Consider the following 24,699-nt stretch of genomic DNA (forward strand, 5'->3'; position numbering starts at 1 on the left):
ACACCCTGGACGGTATCTCTTTACTTTCCTACCATCGGGTAGGAGATATAGGAATATAGACAGCCGTACCAACAGGCTGAAAAATAGCTTTTATCTGTGGGCTGTTAGGCTTTTAAATGGGACATAATCTTATGCAGAATTGACTTGGGAGGCCGGTGTGTGGTGTAGTTGGTTAACATAGTGTGGTGGGATGGAGAGTTTGTTGTCACTGTGTTTTGGGGTGAGAGAGCACGGGGGGGGGGGAAGGCTCAGCTAATCTCAATGTACACATGTTGTACTTTGACAATAAAGGTTTTATTTATTATTATTTTATTATTATTTTATATTGTGACATCCTTTAAAAAAGTATCTCAATTATAAGGTCATTGCCACTATCTTGATTTTTTGACTTCCTGAAGACACCCCCAAATTTACCACCAATACAGAAACACAGAGAAATGCTAACAATTTATTTCCACTTCCTTCTCTGTTTCTGTCTCTGTCTCTGGTTAACAGGAGAAGACATAGAATTTAGGGGACTAGAAGAAATATGAAGATTGGCAGGCAAGCGGGTATTGATTTGATCCTTTATGGCCAGAAAGAGCAAAAACAGGTAGGGTGATCGTTCTCTGTATGTTCTAGACTTGTAGGCATTGAAATAATTCCACGCTCATAGGATATTGATTTCCAAAAGTTCTAAAAATTGCCAAAACTGGCGGCAACCATCTAGGTGAGCGTTAAAACTGGATTCATGAAGATTTGGGACTGGGAATCCCAGCTGCCCACAAAGTCCTTTGGATGCTCAATCTCCATGTGATCCAGAAATGGGAAAGGGAAGATGCATCATTTCACACTTCTGTCTGATTCTGATTGACAAAAAGGTAACAGTATTAAGCAACAACTACCTTTTTTACAGCTTTGTGCCTTCAACCTAAAGCTATAAAGTGCCGGTTTCACACTTTGTTACAGGGGTTAATCCTTGTGGTTTGTGTATTGCTTAATTTGACAGCAGAGGGTGCCATAGAATAGTTTGTAGAAGAATTAGAGAGATTGGTGAAAAAAAACAAAACAAAAAAACAGAGTAAAATACTGCCATTCTATTTATATGTAAATTATACTCAAATTCAGTAGCACTTCTAAATAGCAAGGAAATTAATTGCCTTGTTAAACCTTTTTTTTTGTAAAGAAGAAACATGATTTCATATAACTATGATGAGTCATCCTACCCAGAAGCCTGAAGAATCAATTCTAAGAGAAGATCTTAAGGTCAAAAGGTTTCCCCAATCAGTAACACTTGGAAGATTGTCCCTAATTGTCTCTGTGTCAAAGGTGTGCGCAGTTACAGATGATATTTATCCTGGACTGCTACGAAAATGAAGGCTGCAATTGCCTTATTATTTTGAAAAGGGGTGCTACTTATTTGTTTGTCTGTCAGTTTGTATTGAACTGATGGACTTTGTGAAGTTCCTCCTCGAGTGCTTTATATAGCTCTCACAGGTTCAATCTCCTAGAAGGTACTTCCTTGCTTACAAGAAAGCACTGGCAGAAGCTGAACCAGTTATTTATCATCTGGCAGCTAGGCTTCCAGTGCAATATATGAAAAAAAAGGTTGACCTTCCCAAGTTGTGCACTTTCTGTCACCAGGGAGGGTCAGGTGTGTATAGTGGTTAAGGCACTAGGCTAGTAACTGGGAGACTGTGAGTTATAGTCCAAACTTAGCCACAAAGCCAGCTGGACCAATGACCCTCTCTTAGCCCTAGGAAGAGGCAATGGCAAATCCAAAATCTTCTCAAGAAAATTGCAGGCAAATCCTGCTAGTCCAGGTGGTTGCCAGGAGTCAACACAAAAATAACCTCAAAGTCTCTTTCTCTCTCTCCCTTTCCCTCTCCCTCCCTCCCACCTCTCTCTCTTTCATGCGCACACACAGATTATTAGAGAGTAAAATAAACAATGCATTCCCTTCTATTTTATATTGGAAGAATATTAGAAGTGAAGTGAGATAGATAAGATTTCCTCCAATGGAGGAAGCTTCACAGAGTTCTAGTCAAAAACTGTCTTCAAGGAGATCCAGTGGTGGGATTCAGCCAGTTCGCACCATTTCAGCAGAACCAGTATCTAATTTTTTGTTGCCCAGGCCCAGAATGGACTTCCGGAAGCAGCATCCATACAGAGAACCGGTTGTTCACATATTTGAATCCCACCACTGGGGAGATCCTCTTACTTCCAGTAGCTGATCTGGAAGTAAATCAGCTGCTCAAGAGACACTGAGTTGTACATGCAACATACTTTAAAAGTGATAAGGAGCTAAAACAGTGCAAAACAGGAGTAATTTGATAGTTACGTCATTTGTTTAAAACTTATTTAACAAATCCCATCCCTACCTAAAAAATAGTTTTCCTAAATGAGATGCTGTTTTGAATGATTATTTCTTGGTATTTATTTAAAACGTTTAGTCCCAAAAGTTAATAAACATCTTAATTCTGATAATGCATAATGACATATTCTGTAACTTTATGAAGCATTAATTTACTTGCTATGTCTGTGCATATAATAATATATGTTAAATATTATTTTGCATTTATGGCAAAAACATTAAGTTAGTCATAATACCACAATTAAGGATAAATATCAGAGTCAACCTGTATTATTTTACTCTGTTCTTATATCTGACTTATTGAAAATTACGCTAGTTATCCAGAAGATCAGTTTTACGCAAGTTTACTTTAACTAAGCTGGAAAAGGAACTGAGATTTTATAAGAAGCTCAGGTTTTGTCAAGCATGCATATTTACCATAAAGAAAATCCCTCTGATTTCAATCGGGCTTAAACAAATAATTGGCCCTAGGATTACTTTTTGGTTTTTTTGTTTAAATTAATTTTGGAAGAGGATGTTGTTTTAAAAGGTACTTTGCCAAACACACATTTATTGAATTTTTAAATACACCCTCAGCCAATAAAAGGTGGAAATATGATATATATTAAGCTGTTACAATTTATAATGGTGAGTGAACACAAATTGATCTGCATAAATGGAAAACACGTAAAAAAGCAGACAGGTAGACCAACCAATAAAATTTGTACTCGTATGATACAGCAGCACTGACTTTCATCCAAAACAACACCGACATTAATCCATCATCTCTTCCTCTTCATGCTGAGTGATAGAGACCTATTTATTAATGGCTGGTAAAATTCTGAAGGCATGCTCCAATTCAGTGAAGTTTTGTCTGAGGTAGCCCTTTAGACCATTTCATAGGTCCTCCTAAAAATGGAAAAAGTGGCCATGTTTTTACATGTCTCTTTGAGGGCCCTTATTTGGAAAATGTAATATGTGTTGCATGCAATGTGTGCAGAAGCTTCTTCTTATCAACTTTTAGAAGACTAAATGGGATTCAATCTGCCTTTTTTGCTTACAGTTCAAAAGAGGAAATATGAGGTAGTTTGCAATATCTATAGTAACACTGCCCAGAGTCACTTTGTATGACATTGGCTATAAGTGATAGAGATAGATAGATAGATAGATAGATAGATAGATAGATAGATAGATAGATAGATAGATAGTGAAGTAGCCGAAGGACCACTCGGATGACAGGCTACTTAAACAGCTATTTATTTAGAGCAAGACAACAACAGAATAACTTGCCGGCTTTTTATAGCCAGCGGCTGTCAGTGAGGGCCAATCAGGTTTGTTCGTTTTGGCGCCGCGTCTCTCCCGACCAATCCGCGTCGTCTGTGTTTGACAGCTCCGGCTTCCGCATGGCTCGGTGTTTTGACAGCCGCGAGCTGTCAGTGGTTGCGCCTGCGCCCTGCGAGGAACTTTGACAGCTGTCAAAGTTCCCGCGTGTTCTTCTGTCAAATCGGTTTACCTCATCATCTGACTTTTTAACTTCTATATTAAAGATATTAAAGGTGTTTATACATATAATACACCCCTTACCCCTCCCCTGGAGCGTTCCCTCCCCCTTGATCGTTGGAACCTGCCCACTGGTAGTCCTTTAGGTAGGCGGGGGCCCTTCGGTTTCTGTCGGAACGGCGTGGAAGAGGGGCGATGTCTGGTTCTGCTGGTAGCGCGTCTCTTAGTCCCTCTTCCTCTTGGTCAAGCATGGGTAGTATTTCTGGGGGCGGTTGTTGGTCATGTTCCTCCGGTTGGGGTTCTGGGGTGTGTGGTGGTTGTCTGGGTCTGAGTTGGTCTACGTGGCGGCGTAGATTGCCGTGAGTTTGTGTGGATATGAGATAGGAAATGGGTCCTGTTTGTTTAAGCACTGTCCCCTGGACCCATTTGTTTTTATCTGTATAAGATCGCGCCCATACCATTTGGCCTGGTGTGAGTGTACGGTTTGGTTGGGGGTGCTCGTTTTCTTCCGGGAACGTGTCAGGATGTAATCTGTCGAGCCGCGTTATTAGCCTTCTCCCCCATCTTAGTTCTGCCGGTGATTTGCCCGTTGTTGTGCATGGCGTTGCGTGTTGTGACATTAGGAACTGGCTGAGTCGCCGCTGCCAGTTCCCCTTGACGAATTTTTTCAAAGCTTCTTTTGTAGAACGCACCATAATTTCTGCCATCACGTTCGTCGATGGGTGGAATGGTGCAGACGTGACCAGCCTAATACAATTCTTCATAGCGAAGATCTGAAATTCACGAGAGGTGAATTGAGGCCCATTGTCTGAAACTATGGTGTCTGGGAGGCCGTGTGTGGCGAATATTTTCCTTAGGGCTTGTATTGTGGCTCCTGATGTAGTTTTTCTAAGGGGAGTGACTTCTAACCATTTAGAATAACTGTCAACTACAATTAGGAAACTTTGTCCCTGGATAGGTCCTGCAAAATCTAAGTGTATGCGTGACCAAGGGTTTTTTGTAGTTTCCCATTTGTGAACTGGTGCTTGGGGTGGTTCGTTCCGTGTTGCTTGGCAAGTGTAGCACCCTCCCACGTATTTTTCTATCTCTTTGTCAATGCCTGGCCACCATACATAACTCCTGGCCATCGCTTTCATCTTGACAATGCCAGGATGTCCCTCATGTAGGATGTCTAATGTTTGATTTATGTTTTTGTTAGGTATGATGACTCGATTTCCCCACAGCAGGCATCCCCTATGTGAAGATATTTCATTTTTCCTGTTAAAGTATGGCTGGAATTGGGAGTGTGGGTTTTGTGCTGGCCACCCTGTTGTGGCCCACCTGAGAATTCTGCTGAGTATTTTGTCTTTAGCTGAGTTGTTAGCTATAATTTTTGCAGAGAGAGGACAGTCTGGAAGTTGTGAAATTGCTAAAATCAGACCAGCTGGGGCTGGGTCTGGGTCCTGGTTTTGAATTGGCAGTCTGCTGAGGCAGTCTGCGTGACCTAATTCCTTCCCTGGTTTATGGATTAATTGATAGGAATAGGCAGATAAGAACGTGGACCACCGTAGAATTCTTGGTGAGAGAATCTGAGGTGTTGTTTTATTCCATGTGAAAATCCCTAGCAGGGGCTTGTGATCTGTGAATATAGTAAAGGGTCTCCCATAGAGGTAGTCGTGAAATTTTTTAACCCCTGCGACTATTGCTAGGGCTTCTCTGTCTATTTGTGCGTAGTTCCTTTCTGCTTTTGACAGAGTGCGTGAATAAAAGGCTATGGGTCTTTGGGTGCTGTCCTTATATAAATGACTTAACACTGCCCCAATTCCATAGGGAGATGCATCGCAAGCGATGCATATTGGTGTGTCCTCTCTAAAAAGGGTGATCGTTGAGCTATTGCAAATAATCTTTTTTAATGATTGGAAGCTATTTTCGTGTATTTTGGTCCAGGACCAGGCAGTTCCCTTGTCCAGGAGCCTATGCAAAGGCTCTGCGATAGTGGCTTTGTGGGGAAGGAAGGCGTGATAAAAGTTTAATAATCCTAAAAAGGCTTGGAGTTCTTGTTTATTCTTTGGGCTAGGTGCTGTTTGAATAGCCTTTAGTTTTTCGGTGGTGGGGTGGATGCCCTGGCCGTCTATTTTGTACCCTAGGAATTCTGTGGCAGTGACTCCAATGGAGCACTTTTCCCTTTTAAGTTTGAGACCGGCTTCTCTGAGCCGGCTCAGCACAGCTGACAGTCTGTCAGCTAAGTTTGCTTCGTTTTCTCCGGCGATGAGCACATCGTCGAAATAGGGGCAGACCCCGGGTATTCCTTTCAGGGTTTTCTCCATGATACCCTGGAAGATACCCGGGGCTGCCGATATGCCGAATTGGAGCCTTTTTACTTTAAAGGCACCGCGGTGGGTGACAATTGTCTGGGCTTCCGCGGTGTCATTTGTGACAGGCAGTTGCAAATACGCCTGCGTGAGATCAAGCTTGGCGAAAATGGCGCCGGAGCGGATGGAATTAAAAACGTCCCTTACCGCTGGCACCGGGTAAGCATGGGGGCTGAGCGCTAAGTTGAGGGTCGCCTTATAGTCCGCGCATAATCTTATTTCCCCGTTAGGTTTAACAGGGGTAGTCTCCCAGCTTCCCCCCTCCGTAGGTTCGAGCACCCCGAGACCTACGAGGCGTTCTAGCTCATTTTCTATTTTTTCTTTGAGGGCAAAGGGTACTCTCCTAGCTCTTATCTTAATGGGCTGGATTGCTGGATTTAATTGTAAGGATATGGGGGGCCCGTGTATTTTCCTAGCGTGCCATCGAAGACGTCTGCATACTTGTTGCAGACGGCTTCGAGACTGGGTGATTGGACTGTATTTACCCCCGTTATGGCAATTCCTAGAGGCCCGAACCAGTTCAGTCCTATCAGGTTGGTGCGGTTCCCTGGCGTTACTAGAACCTCTAAAGTGCCCTTGAATTTTTTGTATTCTACAGCCACCTTAGCCTTCCCTTCCAGGGGAATAGGGGTTTTTTGAAAATCTGCTAGATGGACCTGGGTTTGTTTCAGAGGAATTTTTCCCTTGGTTTGTTGGCAGATCTCCTTATACGTTTCTAATGAAATTAAGGAGACTGCCGACCCGGAGTCTACCTCCATGAGGCAGGGCACCCCCTGAATTTTTACCCTGATCCTCACCTTTGAGCTTAAGCTGTTTACCCTATCTATGGTTTCTACTAGGCCCCCTGTCGTTTTTCCTCTGTTGGCCCGGGTAGCTGGCCTACCTGGGGAATTGGCCTCCAAGTCATTGACGTTGTCGCGGCCCCGGCTGCGACACACCGGTTTGATGTGGCCAGTCTTCCCGCAATTGTGGCACTTAGCATTTCTGAACCGGCAGCTTCCTCGGGCATGATTGCCCCCGCAGCTGGCGCAGGTGGCCCGTTGCTCGTAGCGCGGTGGTGGCGGAGGGGGGTTCCTGGATCTTCGGCGCTCCGATGTGTCGCTTCTTCTCTGTTGTCTGCATTCCATTCGGCGCTGAAGGGCTTCTCCGTCCATGAAGTCCACCGACTCGTCGCTGTCGCTGAGCGTTGCACTCTCTTGGTATACGGTCGCTGGGCTTTCGGGGGTCGTGGTAGACGGTTTCTTCTTGTGGTTATACTCGTAGGCCATGATCTCTCTGGTCAATTCTGCCAGGCTCATGTCGGTTTTGGATGTCAGCTTCTTCTGTAGACGTTCATCCCTCAACCCGATCTCCACCTGGTCTCTGATGCGGTCTTCTAGGTCGGGGAAACGGCAGTTCCGTGCGGCGTGTCTGACCCCGGCAATGAAATTGTTTGCGGGTTCGTCTGGTCGTTGCTTCTTCAGGGCGAATTGTACCCGCCAGTACAGTTCTGAGCGGGCCGGCATGTAATGCTTCGTGAGCTGGTCTACCAGATCCGCGTAGGAGACCTCGGTGATGGGTACCGGGCTAAACAGCCCTACGGCAGCGTCGTACACTGGGGGTCCGCTGATGTATAGCAGCGCGGCGGCCTTCGCTCTGTCTTCGGTGATCTTGCTTACGAGGAGGAATCCCTCGACCTGTCCCAGGTGTGATTGCCATCTCTCGGGATGGCGGGTATCGAATTCCCTCACGCGGCCGAAGTTTGCCATGTCGTCCGGTCCTAGGTCTCGCTCCGTTGGAAGTTAAAACTTCCGTGACAGCTCTGGCCGGGAACTCTCTTCCACGGCCGTGACTTCAGCTCAGGAGCGATCCCACCCTCGTCACCAGTGAAGTAGCCGAAGGACCACTCGGACGACAGGCTACTTAAACAGCTATTTATTTAGAGCAAGACAACAACAGAATAACTTGCCGGCTTTTTATAGCTGGCGGCTGTCAGTGAGGGCCAATCAGGTTTGTTCGTTTTGGCGCCGCGTCTCTCCCGACCAATCCGCGTCGTCTGTGTTTGACAGCTCCGGCTTCCGCATGGCTCGGTGTTTTGACAGCCGCGAGCTGTCAGTGGTTGCGCCTGCGCCCTGCGAGGAACTTTGACAGCTGTCAAAGTTCCCGCGTGTTCTTCTGTCAAATCGGTTTACCTCATCGTCTGACTTGTTAACTTCTATATTAAAGATATTAAAGGTGTTTATACATATAATACAGATAGATAGATAGATAGATAGATAGATAGATAGATAGATAGATAGATAGATAGATAGATGGATGGATGGATGCAAACATTTATGGGGAAATACAAAATGGCAGAAGGTGCTCAAATGGATTAATGTGAAGCATGCCACTTTCCAGAGTCTGTCAGAAAATTGAGGATAGATACAATTTACATCAAAGCTGCTCTGTTGAAGACCTCTTCTCTCTGGGGTTGAAAGGATAGTTCTTCTTAGACAAGTTATCTTTATGAAGTTCAGAAAGTAAACTCCTCATATAAAAGGAACTTGAAAATATATTGAAGTTTTAGAAGTTATAGTAGTTTGGAAAACATAATTCTTGGAGTAAACTTGAAGTCATATTAGTACTATTGTTGAAATGGATTCCAGAGACAGGTCCTGTATTTGCTGCTCTTGAGAGCCACAAAGGTTCATATGGCTGTAGGTTAAATAATCTGCAGTTAGGCCAATAATCTGTTGAAAGGCCATTAGAAGAAGCAAGTATTATCTCCCAAAGAGTTCTTCCTTGAGGGAGATGGGTGGTCAAGAAACACAAAAGATAAATGAATAAAACAAATAAAAGTAAACAATGTCTTGACAAACAAGGTCTGACTTGCTCTGAGATTTTAATTTACCTTTTCCTAACGTGATGACTTTCAGAAGTTTTGGAATGAGTCCATGCCTTTGTTTTTATGTGACAGATGTATGGCCATGAACATCACTTTGCTAACTGAATATTTGCAAACATGTAAGAACTCTATGTAGAGTTTTAAAAGGGTTAAAATAGCAGCAGCAGCAGCAGCACAGCTGCTGGTCTGGAAGAGTTTGAGTTGCCTAGTACTTATCTCATTGTTATCCTGTACCATGAACTGCCCACAATTACAGAATGTATCACTTACTGCCATCTGTTTTTTTGTGAGGAACTCCTAGAATCGTGGCTAGCAAAAAGGGATTAAGCGGAAAAAAGCAGAAATGGCAAAATGATTCTATAACAATTGGCTGCTACAATCAGCTTCCCTTGTATGTTGAGCACACCAGTAGATTCTGCAGCTGGGAACAGCTGCAAAGAATTAGGCATAAAGATAAACTGTGAAGACTGTTTCAAAGCAGCTATAAAGGAAATGCATTTCTCAGTTCAGTGGTAATGTAGGGTTGTAAAGAAATAAAGACATACAAAATGCACATGTTGTATAGGAAGGAGCATTTGGGAACAATGCTTTCTTGATAACTGCTACCCAAGATTACTTCAAATTAGGGAAGTTCCTAGAGAAAAACTGAAGTTCAGTGATACCATATTGGCAATTAGTTTACACATATGTAACACTACTCCAAGGCAATATGATGCTATCCTATCCAGTGATCTAGCCTAATGTTGTCAACAATAATTGAAAGTAGCATCCTAGAGATCTAATGGAAATTCCCAGATGCTCTAGAACTGATCTACGTGTCTCCTCCACAACCACAAGTTATGTGATTTGGTTTAGTGGTAAACTAGCCAATTTTGTCTATTGATTAAAACATCAGGTTAGGAACTGGGAGACTCTAATTTCTTGGTCCATCTTAAGCATGAACGCTGACTGGGTGACTTTGGGCCAGTTACTCTGTCTTGGCCCAACCTGCCTCATGGGGTCGCTGTTGTGGGGAAAAGAAAGTAGGAAGGAGTAGTAGGTGTTAAAAAAAGTCTTGAGTTTTTTTTATAAAAATGATAAAGGCGGGATAAAAATAAATCAATAAAAACATTTCCAATAGAAAACTAATAATGTTGTTAGTTTTAGCGTTGTTAGTGTTAATTCCGGGATGCGGTGTGGCTCAGTGGGTTAAGACATTGAGCTTGTTGATCAGAAGGTCAGCAGTTTGGTGGGTCGAATCCTGAGTGCCACGTAGCAGAGTGAGTGCCTGTTACTCGTCCCAGCTTCTGCCAACCTAGCAGTTCAAAAGCACATTATTCTGAATCAAGACTGCTGTATTGTGATTAATCTCTTGTTATCACTGTTAACAGTCCCTTTCCAGATAGCTGAACTCGTGGAAATACCTTGATCATCCAGAAATACCTTTATTTGCATGTAGCATAGATTACAGCATGATAAGGTGAGTTAGGAGATATTGTACAGTATTCCAAGGTCAGAAGATGGTAATAATTCACAGCATCTGCACGTGGATCTGGAGCACATGTCTGCTGGTTATCACATGTCTGCCGGTTATGGAGGATATCAGGCACAGAGCCAACAGGAAGGAGGAAGTTAGCTCAGAAAGAAGGGAAATACATCACAAAGAGGGAGGCATTAACTGGCCTATTAGCATAATGTATAATTTCCCAAAACAGCCACGTGGTGGCAGCACACTCCCTGTCTGGTATTTCATAATACCACCATATAAAATCATATAACTGTAGTTATTCAATGCAAATAAATGTTTGTGGTTTGCTAGTTGTCATAAACACCTGAGAGATATAAGTAATAAACCTGAGATATAGACATAAACCTGAGAGATATAAAAAATAAACATGAGATATATAAGACATAAAACCTGAGAGATATAAAAAATAAACATGCATACATATTGCAATAATAGAAACTGCCATTACAGGCTGCAAGTAGTCTAGATTAAAGTTCAAATAAATTTTCTTCTTGGAGTCAGGATCCAACCAGGAAAGGTGACGAATTCAGTCTTCAAGAGGCAAAAGCAAGACAGGTTCTGCGATAGTCTGATGAAAGTTGTTGGTGCCTTTCAATTCTTAGGCTTGATGGTCCTTAAATAGAACAAGGTCTCTGACTTGAAGATTGGGGTGAAGATGAGACCTTTGTGACTGGAGCGTGAGCTTGTTGCTCCCCGCCATGTTGTTCCCCGCCATAATTGAAGCAGGGTTGGATGCAGGTGGTTGCTATGGATTGCCTTGGTGATGATGATGAAGCAGGCACACTGGGTTCACCGTAGTTGAAGCTGGGATCATTTCTTCTCCAGGCTTGGTGGCTGATGAACCTGCAAAAATATGAGAATGGGGAAAGAAACACCATAGCGTTCTTTGTTCTGGTGTAGTCAGAATGGTCTGATCTCTCACTCCTTGATGCCAAAGAAACTTGTGGGACCCCTTGGGCATGAAAGTTCTCTGGTGAATAAGGGTGAGGTATGCCAGGATAGGATGATGTTGCAAGAGCATTCAGCTGCGGTGATCTCTCACTCCTTGATGCCAAAGAAACTTGTGGTACCCCTTGGGTGTGCAAGTTTTCTGGTGAATAAGGGTGAGGTATACCAGGATAGAATGCTGTTGAAAGAGCGTCTAGCTGTGGTGTAGTCCCTAAGGCTTGTGCTGGCTGTCGATTCAACCGTTGTTCATTGCTGGAAGTTACAATGTCATTGGTAGTAGGTGATGCAGTTTGAAGTGTTGGCGCACGTGTGTTGTGGTGTTGAAGAGGTGCAGGCTTTTGCAGGCTTGGGATCTGTGTGCTGTTCATAGGAAATACAGTTAACGCACCTGTGTTGTAGTGTTGAGGAGGTGCAGGCTTTTGCAGTTCTGGGTTGGTCTTACTGTACGCTTGGATTTTACAGCAGGATCTTTGTACAAATCAGGGTTGTCTGGTCGAACCCGCTCTTCTGACTCAATGGGACACTCCGCCATGGCTAGGATAGGTTCAGAAAACTTCCTAGATATTTGCTGCTAATTCGATGAACTTCGCTCTTTGACCACCATGGGGCGCCTTTTGCGTGGTTAGAGACTTCAGGGAAGTTCACCTTTTGACCACTAGGGGGCACTCTGCATGTGCCTGGGAACTAACCTTTTATTTGCTGAGCAGCCACCGGGGTGCTGCTTGCATAAGTTGGTACTTGAACAAAGTTCACCCCTTGACCACTAGAGGTCACTGGAAGCAAGCCTGTTATTGTCCCTAGCTTACATTTGGATACAAGATGAGCCAAATTGTTTCTTCTTAGGACCACAAGTTGTGAGCCGGTCTGGAACTCTTAAGGAACTGCTTGTCCATATTAAGAGTGTCAACTGTAGGGTGTAAACTGTGCCATTAACGAAGGTTAATTTGCTCCTTGTTCCTTTGTTTATAGCTAGAGGGCTGTGTAGGATTGCTTGCTTTAGGCCTCCAGTTGCAAGTAACTTAACTGTAGGCTTGCTGAATATTCTCCCTTTTAGAGATTCAAAACATATATTTTAGGACTGTTAACTAAATCACTTGTTGTTTTTTATTTATATAAAGATGCTTTCCTGGCTTGCCATAAATGTGAATCAAAGTCTTCACATGCTGCCTGCTTTAACAGAAACCCAAGCTGGCAAGCTGCTGTATTAGCCTTGCATTCCAAGGGTGGGGGCCTCTTTCACTGAGCAGTAAACCAAGGGCTTGGTTGCCAAGGCAGTTAATTGTTTTATGACCTTTTATGGCTTCCCTCAGCAGTCTTTAGAACAAAGGATTTTAGCAAACTGGCAAACTTTTTTTCCCGTTTGAGTAAAATTCAGCTCTGAACACAAATTGGTTTGCAAAGGTAAATCTCTGATCTTTCCAGTGAAATTGGGTGAAAGACAGTTTTGGAGAAGAGAGACAGGAAGTTTCGATCCTGCATTCAATTTTATAAACTCAAGCTTACAAACACAGTCTCTCTTGCAATTAGGAACATTTGTAGCATTCAAAGTACATCTTAGCAGAGTTCATTTCTATTTCAAGGCCTCTCCAATTACTTAAAACACTGGCTAGTGATTCACTGGCAAGGAGACAGAAAGATTTTAACAAGCCTTTTTGGCTGCTTGCTTGCAGAAAAACATGCACACTTTAGAAGCAAACAGAAGGATTTCAAATTACGTTTTTGACTAAGCTTGCAGCAGAAAACATGCTTACTTTAGATTGCAGACAAAAGGAATTCAAATATCATCTTCTGACTATTCTGAATCAAGACTGCTGTATTGTGATTAATCTCTTGTTATCACTGTTAACAGTCCCTTTCCAGATAGCTGAACTCGTGGAAATACCTTGATCATCCAGAAATACCTTTATTTGCATGTAGCGTAGATTACAGCATGATAAGGTGAGTTAGGAGATATTGTACAGTATTCCAAGGTCAGAAGATGGTAATAATTCACAGCATCTGCACATGGATCTGGAGCACATGTCTGCTGGTTATCACATGTCTGCCGGTTATGGAGGATATCAGGCACAGAGCCAACAAGAAGGAGGAAGTTAGCTCAGAAAGAAGGGAAAAACATCACAAAGAGGGAGGGATTAACTGGCCCATTAGCATAATGTATAATTTCCCAAAACAGCCACGTGATGGCAGCACACACATAAAATGCAAGTAGAAAAATAGGGACCACTATGGTGGGAAGGTAACAGCATTCCGTGGGCCTTTGGCATCTAGTCATGCCGGCCACATGACCACGGAGACGTCCTCGGACAAGTGCTGGCTCTTCAGCTTTGAAACAGAGATAAGCACTGGCCCCTAGAGTTGGAAACGACTAGCACGCATGTGTGGGGGAACCTTTACCTAGTGTTAATTCCACAATAAAGTGCATAATCATCTTTGTAATAACTATAGCATCGCTGTGAGTAAACAACATTCATTAAAACATGAAACAATCCAGTATATCAGTCTTTCTGTTCTGTTTCTATAGCTGAACTCTAAATAACAAATTTTGACTGAATAACACAAAGGAAGAAAAGAGGGACAATATCAACTGATAGCTTCTTTGGAAAGAGACCTGGCATGCAAAAATCCAAATGACCATTAGATGGCAACAAAGAGATACAGAAATCTTTTTTTGCAATCCAGATTTGGTAGTTTTAGACAGGACAGTTCAGCATACAGGTAATGCATAGTTAGCATAATCCGTATGCCTATTACATGTTCAATGAATATATGGGGATACTTTTAGAATGGAATTTTTGATTGACAATCCAATGTGGCAACATAAGTAAGGCAATAGAGATATAATGATATATATTTGCCCTGCTCCCATCTGAAGTTGGGTTATGGGTTGGTTTTCAATGCCCATAACTTAGAACTTAGAAGATAACCTAATTTTGAGTATCGCAAAAGATAGAAAATCAAGCATTTATTTATAATAAATAGGATTGGGTCTAAATTATTTGTTTCATTTTGCAGCTCCAGCCATTAGTGTGACGTTAGCAAAATCTACATCTTAGTCCCTTATTAAAGTCTTACTGCCTTTTTTATACTTCACTTCATAAGTGTAATTCATTCTTTTGTCTCTGAATAAAGCACAGAAAATGTCCCTCTTCTTATTTTAATAGGGGCCAAAGGAAAATGATACGTTAATGGAGCTAAGGTATAAAAATCTTTTCCTCTCCCATTATACAGCCTTGTAAAATACATCTATCAAATTTTAACTACTTATTTTTGCTTTCAACTTCAGAATAACAGGGAAGATTTTTTTAAGTATACAGTTTAAATGAATATTTTAACTTGAAAATACAGTATAAAATCTGAATATTAAGTATGATTGTTGCCTGATTGCTTTGGTGGTTTGCCTTTATGGGCTTAATGTATATGTTTTACCCTTACCTAAATTTAATTACAAAGAATCTTTTTGTATGCTGCAGAATTACACAAAACAAATAAGCAAACAAACATATAAATAGTTTGCTATTTTCCATTTAGTGCATAGTTGGGAATAATTATAGTTAAGATTAATTCAGTCAAATTTCTTTTAAAATAAATGGAAACAGAAGCAGAATTTATAAATGTAATGAATTGAGGCCTTTGATCTATGGTGCTGGAGAAGACTCCTGCAAGTTCTCTGGACTGCAAGGCGATCAAACCGGTCAGTCCTAGAGGAGATCAACCCTGACTGCTCTTTAGAAGGCCAGATCCTGAAGTTGAAACTCAAATACTTTGGCCACCTAATGAGAAGGAAGGACTCACTGGAGAAGAGCCTAATGCTGGGAAAGATTGAGGGCAAGAGAAGAAGGTGAAGACAGAGAATGAGGTGGCTGGATGGAGTCACTGAAGCAGTAGGCGTGAGCTTAGAAGATGGTAGAGGACAGGAAGGCCTGGAGGAACATTGTCCATGGGGTCGCGATGGGTCGGACACGACTTTGCAACTAACAGCAACAACAATTATTATTATTTAAATAATCCTTCTTATACACTGCCATTCTTTCAGAGATAAACTGTCCCATTCAGTGTCACAGTGAAGAATCATTATTATTCAACAGCTGTACTTCCCCCTCCCCACTAAAACCAAATTAATTGAATTATTCCTTAATATGCCATGCTGCCAAAATAAAGTACATGAGGCTTTATTGCTTACAGTAAATTAAATTATGGCTATGATGCAGATAATGCTTCTGATCCTTTTCTTTGCTTATATATAATATCCATCTTTAAGATTATTCCATGCTTGATAGTCAGTATCTTTTGGATTATCTTCAAAGGGCAAACAAATCTCATTTTCTCATACAGAAATAAATAAATGCCAGCAAACGTATACTTTAATGAGGACATTTTGTCACTGGAATTATTACACTTAAATGCTATGGCATGAAAAATAATGTTGTGATGCTTTGATATGCTCCCATCTCCTTGCGGTTCACCACAGAAATTTGGTGTGGTGTGAGATTTTAATCTAATTCCTGCTTTTTCTATAAAGCCTTGGCACATGCCAGCAAGACAGCTGTGCATCTAGCTTTTCTTTGTGTGGCTCTCACTCCAAAATAAGGCTTATTTTGCTGCCTCAAAACTAGGTTTTTTTGCCAGGAGTGTCTGCAACAAAATGGGACAAGGTGATATCAATACAGAAATGCCTACTTGAGGTGCTGTTGTGTCATGGGACCACAACAGTTAATCTTATTTCTTGCTTGCTGGCAAAACAACAGGCCAATCAACTTAGCTGATTTGTTTCCTTCTGGCCACTGCTGGTTATTGGTTGCAACCTGCTGCTGCTGGCCTAACAACAACAACAATAATAATAACAATAACAAAAACAACAGTAATAAAGGTGAAAGATGCTGCACACATTGAAATAACATCAAAAGCCACCTTTTCAGGAATTGATTCTAATAATAATAACTGAACCATGCTCTAGGACAGGGTTAGGCAACCTTGGCTCTTTTATGACTTGTGGACTTCAAATCCCAGAATTCCTGAGCCAGCCATGTTGAAGTACATGAGTCATAAAAGAGCCAAGGTTGCCTACCCCTGCTCTAGGAAAAACCTGCACATGAAAAGGTCCTTTGGAAACTATCAATTGTATAAATCTTTTCAAGTTCTTTATCAGAGTATTTAAACACTGGTCAAGCTATCAAAATTTAGAAAACATTTTAATAAAAGTAAAAAGCTCAGCTCCTTAGCAAACCATAATGGTGCTTCTAAAATTCAGAGATATAATTTGAGACCAATTTAGGGAGGGTTGAGAAGTTTAAGGAATGGAAGGGTAACAATTTGCCTGCCACTTCCATTTTCACAAGGATTGTGACCATGTTCCTTCTGTTGATATCCAAGTGGTTCCAATGGCTTTAAAGAAGATGGAGAAGCTATGGTCCCTGAGTGGCCACTTTCACTTTTATGCAAACTTTCTTCTAGATCACTAACTTTCCATGAAATGCTTAAGACAGTTTGTACAACTGTATTCATTTTTAGCAGTGTTATGGTTAAGAAAGAAAGAATTTAAAAGGAAAAGTAAGAACGATAGCTAAATTGCTTATGGGGAGCCTCTCTCTCAGAAAAAAGCCCTATTCTAATCCACTCTTTCTATCGATCACTGTAATATATGAAATCTATCTAAATACTTCAGAAGGTCTTGTCTTTATAGCTCTCCTCTATGTTTGCTGTGTTGTTGCATTGTTAGAGATCCCACACACCCACTTTTTGGTCTGTTTCTGTTGCTTCCCTCTGGGAGAAGATTTCAAAGTATTTCTAGCAGGACTACCTGATTCTGTAATAGCTTTGTTCCCTATGCCCTCCATCTGGTAAACTCACAAGATTCACTTTTCTCGCTATGCACTTGTATACATAATGCAAACTAGACTGTTCTTTCTCTGTGTCCTATAATATATGTGGGTATTTGCATAATTTTGTATCTATCTATCTATCTATCTATCTATCTATCTATCTATCTATCTATCTATCTATCTATCTATGTCATATTTATGTAGTGTATATCGGAAGTGGTGACCCTTTGAGAGCTGTATGAAATGAAATTTCATTTTAATGTATGCCAATTAGTGTACAGTACATTCAAAGTGACAATAAAGTTATTATTCTATTCTTGTCATTTGAAATGGTTGAATCGCTTCAGCCCATGATGATCTGTAATTTGATGTGATAAATTTGCAAGAAGCTTGTGCTGTGAGACAGATCTGAACTGTAAATTCAGAAATAATTACTGACCATATCATTTGGATTGAGGAGTCTTAGCATATGGGCTAGTATCTTGTTTATTGAATATCACGTGCCTAGAACATTAGGTATCTAGAATTAAATAAAATAATTTCCTGTAATACAGATTGAGCTGAACCTCAGCTCAAATTTTGCTTAGCCCCAACCTTTGTGGCTTGGCGGCCCAACGGAGAGGGGGAGAGGGGAACCTTTGCGTGAGCGGCATACTGGCATGCATGTGTGCAGCTCAACTTGCACAAGCAGCGGGCTGGTGCATGCACGCACACACACGAGTGCCTGCCAGCCCACTGCTTCTGCAAGTTGAGCTGCATGTGCACGCATGCGCTCCAGCCAACCATTTGCATGGTCCAATTCTGAACAGGCCACAGCCTGGTAGTGGACCATGGCCCAAGGGGTTGGGGTTGGGAACCCCGTTTTAGAGGATAGATTTGATATGTGCACTCACTTATTCAGAAGTTCCAATGAGTGCAGTAGAACCTACTTCTGTTCTTACCTGATTTGTATCTGCATTGGGTTGGATCAAGATTAAACATGCTATATTATATGAAACCAATAGATCTTTAATCTTCATCAGCAAATTATCCCACTGATCTGAATGGGATGAGCATCAGGCAAGCGTTAGCCTTGAATGGCTCCTGGCATGGTGACAATCATGAGCAACCTGTCATTTTAAAATTCCTCAAAGCATTGTTGCCATCTAAGTCTCTAAACATAACATCTTAGGGGACAAACAGCAATCCCACATTCCAAATTAGCATCACGGCTGGCAGATAAAATGCTGGTACTGGTTAAAGTGCAAGAACAGGCCTAGGAAGTATCACCTCACATCCATCCATATCCATAGCAATTCACTAGGTTATTTCAATCCTTCATTTTCTCTTGGCCTAGTCTGCCTTAGGTAAAGGTAAAGGTTCCCCCGCACATGCGTGCTAGTCGTTTCCAACTCTAGGGGGCAGTGCTCATCTCCGTTTCAAAGCCAAAGAGCCAGCGCTTGTCCGAGGACGTCTCCGTGGTCATGTGGCTGGCATGACTAGGGTTGCAATTAGGAGAAATAAAAGCCCCATGTAAGCCATCTAGAACTCTCGGAGAAAAGACAAGCTATAAATCTAACAAATAATCAAATAAATATAAAGTACAGGAAATGGAAAGGGAGTACATAATGAAGGAAACAAGAAACTGCTGCCACCAGAGCCTGTAGGTGTGGAAGTGAGTGAATGGGCTTCAAGAATGCGAGTGAGAAGCAAATGACCAGCTGGGCAAGCAGGGTTAAGTTCTGCTTTGAGTTCTTCAGTTTTCAGCAAATCCTCAACCATAACTGGAAGGTTATTCCTAGATGTAAATGAATTTGCCCCTAGTATGTTTGAATTGGATGAGAGCAGTGTGGTGGCCTAGTGTGAAAATGCTCACCTCCCACTCTGAAGGTTGAGAGTTCAATCCTAGATAATTGCAAATGTTTTTCTCCTAGGGCACAAAGAAAAAAATATCTGCTGTGAACTCCGTGTGGTGTCAGGAAGGGCATCTGACCAGCAAATGCTCAGCTCCATCCTGTTGCCCCAACTCTATCCTAAATTCAGGGATTATAGGGTCATAAAAGGGAATTATCTTTGCATTGGATGTAGCGAATATTTCTACAAAAATATTTCACATGGTCATATTCCTATGGTGAACATATTTAATTCGTCCTAATGCAATGAAAGAAGATATTATATTTGCTTTCACAAGGAAAGCTGTAAGGTTTCCCTTGCTATTTTTCTTGTTGGTTGACTGCACATATATTCAAATCTAAATCCAGTGCGCTCCCACAGGGAGGGTCTCCTCAGGGTGCCGCCGGTTAAAGACTGCCGGCGGGTAACACCCAGGGGTAGGGCCTTCTCAGTGGGTGCGCCTGCCCTGTGGAACCACCTGCCTGCGGAGCTTAGGACTGCCCCCAACCTCCGTTCATTCCGCCGGGACCTGAAGACCTGGCTCTTCGAGCTCTCTGGCCCAGGCTGAGAATATTTTTAATTCTAATTTTAACTGGGTTTTAATTTTCTCAGGGTTCTATTTAATCTCTTTTAATTTGTTTTAACGTTTGTATTGACTGTTTTTTAAATGCCCTGTAAACCGCCCTGAGTCCTTTGGGAAAGGGCGGTATATAAATCTAAATAAAATATAAATAAATAAATAAAATAATACATACATTCATACAAACATACACAGAGAGAATCTGTATCTCTCTCTCTCATCGATCTATCATTTCCAGATGAACAGCCTTTTTATCTCTTCATCTTTTATCAGCTATGCTTCAGGACACAATGAGTACAGGGATGTTTACATGTTTGAAAACCCGAGGGTTAATTGAAAACTGAGGCAATTAGCACTTGCATTTTCTGACTAGTAGGTGAACAGAGAGCTGTCAGTTATCAGTGTTTGCTTGCTGGCTTCCAATGGAGTGCCACATCCCATTCTTTGAAGCCTGCAGCTAAATTTGTGTTTCACCCTCCTCTCTGTGAAAAGAAATGATAATTCATTCCTTTTGTTTCCTTCTATTTTTGTGTCCCTCTTTTATTTTATTTATTTTCAATGGCCCAACAGAATGCAGCATTCATGCACATAAATCACAAAACAGCATATAAAATCTGTGTCAAAAGAATAAAGCACCAAAGCGGCAAACTATTTTAAAAATGAACAGTATAAATGATAAATAAAATTATAAATAAAATTAAATTAAGTATGAGCAGTTACTAGAGTGGGGTAAGCCTAGGGCTGGATATCAAACCCCTGCGATGTCAAACCATTGTTGCCTTCCGAGCCCCAGGACCTGCTAAGTTGCGTTTGAGCTCCTGGATTTAATCATGCCAGCATCCCAATCAGAAATGGGAAGTGCGGCAATTAAAAATCTACCCAACTGAGAGGATTACAACCTGTTCAACCACAAGGCCTGGTAAACTGCCACTCTTAAAGCAGAGTATGCTATCCTGAAATAGAATTTCTCAATTCAGAGCTGTAGCACCTAAATAAGGATACATTAAAATTGTTCACCATTGCAATCCCTCCTTGCCAGACAATATAATTTGATACCAATAAAGGAGAATCTTTGTAGCTCTGGTTTGAAATGAGGGGTCCTTGGTGCTCTCTGAGCCTGCTTGTCTTCTTGCAGATGTTTCACTACCCAAATTATCAGTGCTAGTTGCTAGCTGCAAACAAAACAAAACAAAAAACAGTCAATCTCAGAAAGCACCAAGGACCCTCAGCAGATCTTTTGCCTGGAATAGCATCCTTCCAAAGATCCCATCCTGATAATGTTCACAAAGACCTGTAAACCTGGCTATCACTGATGATCTTACCTAGTTAGGGTAACGAAATGTCTGCAAGAAAACAAGCAAGCTCAGAGAGCACCAAGGACCCCTCAATATTATTTGATGATTGGGGAGGTTCATCTTGTGTAAGTAAAACTTGCATCTTTATGTGGAAGACAAACTTTGCAGCACTTTTATCATGATAGAAATACACAGCGTGGAAAGGGGGAAAAGAAAGAAAAGGATCCTTAAAAAAAATTAATACAATTTGGTTTGACGGAAATTAACAGTATTTCCTGTACATAAAGAGCAAAAATTTATAATAACGCTAGAGAATCTGTGGATCAAGTAAAAACAAGTCTTCTTTAGTGACTCCAAGAAAAATAATTATTTTTGTCACGAAATACAAATGAGAGAGCAACATTTAAGAGTTATTGTGCATAGCTGACCTTTAGGTCTTTCTTAAAGGTCAGCTATGGACTCCAGAAGATGGTAGAAGATGGTAGAGGACAGGAAGGCCTGGAGGAACGTTGTCCATGGGGTCACGATGGGTCGGACACGACTTCGCAACTAACAACAACAACAAAGGTCACCTATTCTCTCTGAAGAAAATTGTTATTCAAACAGAAAACTAACATAATGTGTTTACTAGCATACACCATTCCCTGTCACCAGTTCTGTATTTCTTCAACAGGTCTAGTTTCCTTAACAAAAATGGAACCAGAAGAAGTACAGTAGAGGAGGATTGTTAATGTGTGAAAGAAATAATTTTCCCCACTTTCAAGAAAATAATACTATAAAATAAGTTTCTTTCTGCATGCAATCAAAAATCTACAACCCCACAACAGGAGTTGATGAGGTTACTTTTATTTATGAATGATAAATTACATTTGTAAGTCCAGTGACTTTCTGTTTTTAAATTCATTGCTGCAGGTAAAGATATATGAGGAGAATGACCCTGACAAGCATGGATAGGGCATCTTGACTGAAATGTTTTATGTGAGTATAGTGCGGATTCTTTTCTGATACACTGCTTTTGAAATTCTCTTAAGCACTATTTCAATATAATACATATTGTGATTGTGTGTGTGGTATTAGAGTGGTTTAAGATGAGATGTGTTAGATGCCCATAAGTAAGCAAGCAAATTCCATTTACAGCTCAGGAGAAAATTATCAACCAAAACTATACCCAACTATTGTTTTAATTTTGCTTATTAGGGGAAAAATGTAATGCACTATCAGTTGAGACTAATTAGGAGAATATGGTTCCTATACTCACTAAGCCATCGATATTGGCAAAAATTTCTGCCTCATTATGTGAATTAATGGGCAGGAAGTTCTTTACTTTTAAAACAATTCAAATAAAAGAATGGTGATAACAAAACAACACTGTTGGTTTCATTCTAAGACCAAGCCAAACGCTTGAGAGATGGAAGGTTTTAAATGTTTTAACAATCTAAAATGTACTCAATAATTAAAGTTTTAAATTCAAATGAAAATATTAGATTCGTTAGACTAGAACCGTGGTGGCGAACGTATGGCACGCGTGCCACAGGTGGCACGCAGAGCCCTCTCTTTTGGCATGCACGTCGTCGCCCCAATCCTAGGCCTTCAGCTGGGTTTTATAAAACCTTTTAGCTTTAGGCCTCCACCACTCTGTTCAAAAAAATAAAATAAAAAATGGCGATATCCATTTTGCTCTATGAGTTCATGGTGAGGTAATACTAACCCTAAGTGGAATTTTCCTCCAATGGGATTTTCCCATGTATTTTACCAGGAAACATAGATAGGGCACCCTAACAAAGTAAGTGCCCTCCTAACCATACCCAAGCACTCCGAGTTTGTTGGTGATGTCCATTTTCCTGTATGAGTTCATGGTGACCTAACCCTAAGTGGAATTTTCCTCCAATGGAATTTTCCCATGTATTTTACCAGGAAACATAGATAGGGCAGCCTAGCAAAGTAAGTGCCCTCCTAACCATACCCAAGCAATCTGAGTTTGTTGGCGATGTCCATTTTTCTGTATGAGTTCATGGTAACCTAACCCTAACCCTAAGTGGAATTTTCCTCCAATGGGATTTTTCCATGTATTTTACCTGGAAACATAGATAGGGCAGCCTAGCAAAGTAAGTGCCTTCCTAACCATACCCAAGCACTCCGAGTTTGTTGGTGATGTCCATTTTACTGTATAAGTTCATGGTGACCTAAACCTAAGTGGAATTTTCCTCCAATGGGATTTTCCCATGTATTTTACCAGGAAACATAGATAGGGCAGCCTAGCAAAGTAAGTGCCCTCCTAACCATACCCAAGCACTCTGAGTTTGTTGGTGATGTCCATTTTCCTGTATGAGTTCATGGTGACCTAACCCTAACCCTAAGTGGAATTTTCTTCCAATGGGATTTTTCCATGTATTTTATCAGGAAACATAGATAGGGCAGCCTAAAAAGTAAGTGACCTCCTAACCATACCCAAGAACTCTGAGTTTGTTGGGGATGTCCATTTTGTGGTATGAATTCATGTTGACCTAACCCTAACCCTAAGTGGAATTTTCCTCCAGTGGGCCACACCCACTTGGCACCCTACGATACATAAGTGGGTTTTAGGTCGCAGTTTGGGCACTTGGTCTCTGAAATTTTTGCCATGATTGGACTAGAGGTTACAATCTCTGCACCCATAGTTTGAATTGATCTTGTTGTGCTGCCTCATTCTGGCAGTGTGTGTTTGTGTGCATGTATTTGTTTCTAGGAGGGATAAGTGAAGAATGCCAGGAATGTACACCCAGCAGAGTCACCCAAGTTTGGGGAGGCCATCCCAGTTGCAACCACAGTGTCAGAGTCCTTATCAGCCCTGGTTCCACAAATGATAAATGATGGTCAACAAGGTAGCTGGTTAGGTAGGCAAAGGGGAATTCCCATCCCCTTCCCTTCCCTGAAATGGCAAGCGCACAGGGCTTGACAGGCGACCCCTCTACCAGGGCTCCACCTGGAAAATAAGGAGACACATATGATTAATCACCTGCTATGGCAGATAGTTAAGTTAACCCCCCCTCCTGGCTTCCTGGGATGCTGGCGATGGAACCTCCTCACCAGTCGACTACCGTCCAGATCACTGTGTAACCATGGCTCTCCAGAAGTTCCACGACAAAGTCCACCACTATCTCCTCCCATGGTCGGGTTGGATCTGTCACTTTCTGCAGCAGCCCTGGTGGCCTCCCGGTATGAGGCTTTGCAGTGGCACACACAGGGCAGCCCTGTACGTAGGCTTCAATGTCGGTCTTCATCTGGGGCCACCAGAATTGGTGTCTCGCTAGGTGCAGGGTCTTGAGGAATCCGAAGTGTCCTGCCTGCTTTATATCATGGCATTTTTGCAATGCCCTTATCCTCACCACCTGTGGGACATATAACTCATCACCCTTCCATGCCAGTCCATCCCTTTTTGTTAGCAGGGCTTGGTGGTCCCGCAGACAGGGATTGTCCTGGGTGGCCTTCTGCAGTTCCTGGACTAGGTCGCTGGCCAGATGGCGTGCAACCACTTGCACCACCACTTGCCTGAAGGGAGGCATAATGGCTTGTACTACCTTCTCCCGCTTGCTCTTATATCGGGCACGCGTGACAGTGCATCTGCCAGAAAGTTTTTGCCCCCGGGTACA

The 24,699-nt window shown here is 41.8% G+C and overlaps 1 long non-coding RNA gene across 1 annotated transcript in view; it reads right to left on the bottom strand.

The window, feature by feature from the left end:
- The window catches only part of LOC310648818, a 126,541-nt gene continuing 101,842 nt past the window's right edge, over positions 1–24,699 (bottom strand). The window contains exon 3 of the long non-coding RNA XR_014494153.1: positions 1–28. This is a non-coding gene — a long non-coding RNA (uncharacterized lncRNA). The remainder of the gene's footprint in view (positions 29–24,699) is intronic.

The sequence above is a fragment of the Vipera ursinii genome (assembly GCF_947247035.1).
Source record: "Vipera ursinii genome assembly, chromosome: 1".
Classification (NCBI taxonomy): Eukaryota; Metazoa; Chordata; class Lepidosauria; order Squamata; family Viperidae; genus Vipera; species Vipera ursinii.